This window comes from Dendrobium catenatum, unplaced genomic scaffold, assembly GCF_001605985.2.
Source record: "Dendrobium catenatum unplaced genomic scaffold, ASM160598v2 fragScaff_scaffold_1000, whole genome shotgun sequence".
Classification (NCBI taxonomy): Eukaryota; Viridiplantae; Streptophyta; class Magnoliopsida; order Asparagales; family Orchidaceae; genus Dendrobium; species Dendrobium catenatum.
Window position 1 is genome coordinate 126,185 of NW_021319462.1, and position 6,752 is coordinate 132,936.

Here is a 6,752-nt window from a genome sequence, read left to right on the forward strand (position 1 = left end):
AGAATGTTAGAAGAGGTCGTAGTGCTCGCGGACTGGAGAAGGTTGTCCGTCGGGATCTCCCACGTCAGTCGACGCCGAAGTGAAGGAAGAGTTCCATGACGGTTTTGCGGAACCAGGGCGAAGCGACGATGCGGGAACGTCAGCGCAATCGCAGGAATGGAGAAGAGAGCAAGGAAGAACGGAGAAGGAGCTGCGGCGAAATCATCGCGCAACAGCTGCAAAGAATTTCTAACCCGCTCAATTTGAGCGGGTTTCAAAGTCGCGCGAATTGCCTCCACTGATACCCCACTAATACTCGCTATTGCTTCGGAGGTATTTCATTCCTTCCCTTCAAAATTAATCAAACAATCAAATTTAACAAATACATGTAATTCTTTTACTTTACCCTCCTAATTCAGGCAACCAAACAGCCCCTAAGATATATTTGTGTAGCGGATAAAGGTACTATCAAATTCATGAAGTAGGGAGATAAATAGAAGGAGACATTCAAAATAAGGGATGGATTATGTGAATGGATGGTGATGACATTCAGCCTCTCCGATGCATTGAACACCTTTTACATGACTTGCGATGCAAGGATATTTACCGTTCCATAAAAAGTTCAAGATGGTTTACATTGATGGCATCTTCGTGCATAGTTGTCCTAAGAGAGATCGGTTGCAGCATCTACAATGGATATCTAAAACATTAACACAAAAAAAGTTGTATGCTAACCTAAAAAAATATCATTTATCAGCAAATAAGAATCACTTTCAAAGGTGTACTATTTGTTGTGCATAAATCAAGATGAATAGAGAAAAGAAACAACTATTTTGGAGTTGTGGCCTACTCGATCCTTTTCGAATGTGAGGAGTTTTCAAGATCTTGTGTTAATTTACGAGCACTTAATCAAATCTTTTAGTTCTATGATTGCTCCTTTGAGAAAATTACTCAAAAGGGACAAATTCATTAAGACGCCAGAGGCATAAGTTATCTTCAATGCCTTTGGAATAAAAATCATTTAGGCCCCATTTTAGCTCTTTCAAATCTCAACAATGTGTTCCAGGTAGATTGTAATGCCTCCAATGTGAGGTTTAGGGCCACTCTAAGTCAAGGAAATCATTTAGTCAATTTCTTCAACAAACAACTCAATGAGGTTAGAATTATATGACCTATTTCGAGCCTTGGAACATTGGAATCACAACCTTCTTGCTAGCAAGCTTATATTATTTTATGAACATGTGACTCTCAATTACCTGCATAACCAAAGTAAGATTAAGGATCGACATGACAAGTGGAATAAATATCTTTTCTTAATTTACCATATCTTAAAGTATAAATTGGGTGTCCAAAATCAAGTTGTTGATGCCATTAACTACCAACATGTTCATTTAGGTATGCTAAAGTGGTTAGTCTATGAGATGATACAAAACTTCATTTTAAAGATGAAGATTTTGACAAGGAATTAAAGCGATATCAGGTCTATACCATCTAGTATTTTCATTTTTAAGATCGATATTTGTTTTTATTTTAAACATATTGTGAATTTCTTGATGTTTGGTTTGAAAATTATCCTACTTGAGTTCCAAGTTGGAGGCCTTATAGCCCCATTTTGGGCAAGACAAGGCAAGATCCCTAATATAAGAAAATTTTATAGGCCCTCTTTACAAAAAGAAGTTAACGAACTAATCAAAGAATGTTTGATTTTTCATATTGCAAAACAAGAAGCTAGCAAACAAGGTTATATGCTCCCCTTTCAATCCCTGAGTCACCATGGATGGATGCAAACTTGAATTTTGATGTAGGTCTTCCAAACATAAAGTAGCTTAAAAATCAAGTATGATAGTGGTGAATCAGTTCACCAAATTGACGTACTTTGTTCCATGTCAAAAGACACATGATGCTTTGCAAATTACCAATTTTTACTTCTGGGAGATTGTGTGCTTGCTTAGTATTTCCAAATCTATTACTATGATGGTGATGTTCAATTTATTAGTCATTTTTGGCGAACGTTGTGGTAGAATATGAAACCAAACTTCAATATAGCTAGATGACACATTCATAAATAAATGAACATACAAAGACTATGAATCACCGCCTTAGAAACTTGTTGCATTGCTTTGTTTGCAATGATATCAAGCAATGGGATCTTACTCAAGGCCAAGCTAAATTTTATTACAACTAGTCCACTAGACAAATGGCGGGTTGAAGTCCTTTTGAAGCAGTGTATATATGGGGAAAATCCCATTACCCTATTAGAGCTTATATCGACGACCAATACAACATAATTTATTATAAAGGTGGCAAGATGAGCTGACAAGATCAAGAAGGTCTATCAACAAGTACAATATATGATTATGAAGCAATATATGAAGTACCAAAAAGAAACAAACAAAACTTGTACCTCAGCTTCAGTTTATTAGAGTATTAGAAATATTTTGCTATCATATTAATATTTTTATATATGCTTAATATTTATTAAGAATTTATAAATTTACTATTATAATAAATCCTCATTATAGAGGATATTCTCATTTATTGTACTTTCCTTATGCACTATTATCTTGCCTTTATATAGGCATATTTCTACTAGCATTAGGATTATTTAAATAAAGATACAACTTTTTTATGATTTCTATCATGGCATCAGAGCCACCTTTCTAAGCCTTGAATATCTCGTGAGAATTCCACAAAAGATCTCACATGGATATAATAGCATGCAATTTACCCATCTAGGAGTCACCACTTTGCGATTCACCCACTTGGTCTTCTCATGCTAGAGCGGATATTTTCGCTCGCCCACACTTCGATGCTATTCGCTCAGTCTCTACACTTTTCCTTCTCACATGAGCCGCTTCACCTACTCCCACCTCATTATGATTCATTCCCTCATTACACTTGCTTGAGATCCCACTAGTAGCCATTAGCAATCTATCCACCCGTACCTTGTCAGCCTACTGTAATTCATCTTGTTGAACCATATGCATGCTACTACTCTCGCAAACTTGGATGTTTTCCACTTTTCTATCTTTTGTGTCTTCAGCTCCTATCTCGAAGAACCCACAAGGATCTCATAAAGATCCTATAAGAATCCCATGAAAATCCCTTAAGGAACCTATGAAGATCTCGTGATGATTTTGTCACTTATGGTTATGGCAAATGTTTGACCCTATGCCAATCTCTCAATTGTTCTCTATATTTTGAAGAAAAATTTCATTCTAATGTCAATGGACTCATACCTACAATTTTGAAAAAGATGTTAAATAGCCCTTGGCTTGGATCTTTTAGTCCTCTTTACACCATACAAACTCTACATGCTTCTTATTGTAACATCATGAGTTTGTAGAAGGGTGTTAGAATTATTCAATTATTTTATTACTATATTATTATTATCATATATGCTTAATATTTATTAGGAATTTATAAGATTGATTCTTGTAATATATCCTCATTATCGATAACATTCTCCTTTATTGTACTTACATTGTTGCTTTATTCTCTGACTTTATATAAGTATGTTTGTACTGCATTAGAACTATTAAAATAATGATGTAACTTAAGACTCTGAGAGCAAGTCTTCTCTTACTTAGGGAGCATAAAAAGTTATGAGTGTGGGAGTTGTATTTCAAAATTTTCTTTTGTTATGGAGACCGGCAGTTTCATCAGATGACGTGGTTAACTTACAATTTTTGTTTTATTAGCCTTTGAACTATTCCCCCTACCCCTTAAAGTTACTCATTCAATGGACAAGAATTCAAAAGTTCCAGTTTTTATTGGCAAAATTCCAGCGCAAGAAAACAATCGGCTTACTGGATTTCAGGTTTAGATTAGTTTTCCAGCCAGCAACAGGACTCAAAATGCGATATTCAGGCTGTCCTATTGCCGTGCAATTATAGCTTCTTGATGTTCTTTCAGTGCTCTTTCAAAATTTTCCGTTCTCCTCTCGATTTTCTCTTGGCTTCACATATATAAGCCAGCAACTTCAGTTTGAAATGGCACTTCGGTTATTTCTTTTTCCGCCCAAACTAAATACATATTAACGTTTTAGTAGGTATTCTAAATTATATGTATGAGATCTAGCTTGTCTTGTTTCACAAATAAGACAATGAGAAAGCTCAGAAAATACTTAATAGATTTGTGACAATCAAGCTATGATAGCCAAGTTTGTTGACAAAAGTTAAATTTTTGCAAAGTGAACTGCTTTCATAAGATTTTTGGAGTTTCTACCGTAACATAATAACAGAAAATCAAACTAATAGCAAATTCAACTTACCACAACTTGAAGCAGGTATAACAATACTGCCGGGTTTTGCAATTACAGGATCTGACACTGGTGGCAGATCAAGCTCTTCCTCTTCTTTTCATTTGTGATTCCACCCTAGTAGTAAACAAGAAATAAATGAATGAGTAAAAACTACCAATTAGAATGATTACAGTTCTAACTAACAAATCTTAATTGTCAAAAATAAATCAAACTTCACTCAGACCTACAAAGCAGATTGATGTAACAGTATCGCTGCATGAAAAGTAATATCCAAAAACAATATTCTAATTCTCTAAAATCTAACAAAAGCAAACCAATAGATAAAAATCGAAGTCAAATTTACCGTTTGCATCATATTTCTTCTTCTATACATGAACTCCATTTAGCATTTCAACAAACCCCACCGGCCAAAGAACTAAAATACAGAATCAAGGAGTATTAGTGCTCTTACGGCCGGATGCCAATCTAGAATTCTCAATTTCACACCCTAGTTTCAGAAGAGGACAAAATGATCCAGTATCATGAAAAAAAAAATCACAAAACTAAAAAATGAATCGTTCAAGAAAATGTATAGAAAGAGAACACACCATGAATTGCTTCATCAGCAGCTCAAGAACATCTACTAGCTGTTTGATTCATACCCTGTTGATTCGAAGATGCTTACCTCTGGAACCGTGGCCGCTAGAACTCTCCCGTACGAGCAAACGAAGTACCGACCCATCCGGAGGCCTCCGAATCCATTAAAAAAAAAAATCTGTTTACTGTGCTAATCTCGGCCTAAATTTAAGATTATATATATATTCAGACAATAAATAGCTTTTATTTTATTTTAATTTTATTTGCTTTTTTTAATTTGATTTGACTTTTTACTAAGGTCAACCAGATATTTTTGTTTGTATTATCATTTTAATTCTTAGTATAGAAAGTGTGAGATAATTTTTTTTTGAATGTTAAAGAAGATGAAGCAAAAATTATATTATGCATATTTATTGAGGACTAAAAGGAAAAAATTACAGGCTTTCCATGGCAAGTGTTTAAAGAAATAAATAATAAAGTTTACTCTAAAGGCAATGTATGCATTCAATTAAATGATGATGTAATGATAGAATTCATGATGATTTATTATCTTGAATTTTATTTTGCATTAAATAAAATAAATGTGATGTAAAGCCTAACAATGGTGATAGTTGGTGGCAAGTGGATGACGGCTGGTTAGAGATTCTGGGGAGGCTAATATGAATGCTTATTTTTGGTTCCCATGATGATTATGATATGAATGTGGTGCAAGTTGACAATAATGATTTTGTAAAAGTTGCGAAAAAAAAAAAGAAAAAAGAAAAATAAAATGTGGCGCAAGACTTTATGGTTTTTGAAGGAAAGCCTAAAATATTTAAAACTCATTCGAAATTCTACTGATAATGGTGATTTGTCTTATGTGATTGCTTTTATGTGTTTACTTTGATCTAGTGGGATATTGATTGTGGTTATAGTGGGTTGCTCCTGGTTGTTTCTATGGTTATCTGTTTGTACCCTTTCTTCTACCTTTATCTAGATGATTTGGTCTGTTATGGTTGGAGGTTGTTGTCATGGATTCCTTGCATTTGTCCCTAATGTTGTTTTCATGATTCTATTGCATTTCTATGTTTATAGCTGTTTGTCGGGAGTTTGCTATTGGTGGCTTTTCTTCTGGCCATGGGCTTTTGTTTAGTTGCTCGTGTAGATTTTACTGTCTCTCTAGCTGTGCTGCTGTTCTTCCTTTGGGAGTCTCTGGTTATCTTTTCTCTCCTAAGTTGTGCTGCTTTTGGCTACTACGTGTGCTTTCTAGCATTTCATTTTGTTTTTCGTTTTGTTGTAGTAGCTGGATCATAGGCTTATTAGGTTTTGTTTCAAATAATATATTTTTAGAGAGCTTTTGATCCCTTAAGAACTTGTAATCATTTTATTTTCATTAATGTGTAGGCTCCTCCGTGGGTTTTAACCAAAAATAAAAAAATGTATGACAACTAGTTATGACAGTGATAGTATATGGCGGTTGGTAAACACAACAAAGGTGACGGCTGTCAGTATTAGATGATGAGAGGCGGGTGATGAGAGCTTCATCCATGTAGTTGTAAGTGATTCCTCCATTAAGAAGGGTGGTTTCCTTCTTGCTAGCTAGTTGGCCCTAGGCTTAGTATATAGAGATGGGATGTTTCCCATAATGGTTTTGAATAAAAACTTTGGCAAGTGCTTTGATTTATCTGATTATTTGTTTAATTTTTATTGTTATTAAAGATTAATTAAAAAAAAATTAACATATCAATCTAATATTTTTAAATCTGTATTTATATCAATGATTTATTTTCTAAAAACCACTCCCAATATTAGGGCTTGTTTTTCAGATTTCCTCTAGCATAAAAATAAAATCAGAAAATTAAAAAAAAATCTAATTTTTAACCTCAAATTGAGCTCAATTTATTAAATTAAATAAAAAAAAAATTACATGCATATCACACAATTGTTAGATATT

The 6,752-nt window shown here is 34.0% G+C and overlaps 1 long non-coding RNA gene across 2 annotated transcripts; it reads right to left on the reverse strand.

Moving 5' to 3' along the window:
• Nucleotides 1–420: 420 nt before the first annotated feature.
• LOC110108387 lies at nucleotides 421–5,001 on the reverse strand. 2 transcript variants are annotated; one of them, XR_003701777.1, is made up of 4 exons: nucleotides 4,831–5,001; nucleotides 4,587–4,658; nucleotides 4,253–4,357; nucleotides 421–1,235 (listed from the first exon to the last, which is right to left on the reverse strand). It is a non-coding gene; the product is annotated as an uncharacterized LOC110108387 (long non-coding RNA). The 2 variants fall into 2 exon arrangements; XR_002304459.2 differs by lacking the exon at nucleotides 421–1,235 and adding an exon at nucleotides 1,248–4,004 and having other exon boundaries at nucleotides 4,831–5,000.
• Nucleotides 5,002–6,752: the final 1,751 nt, after the last annotated feature.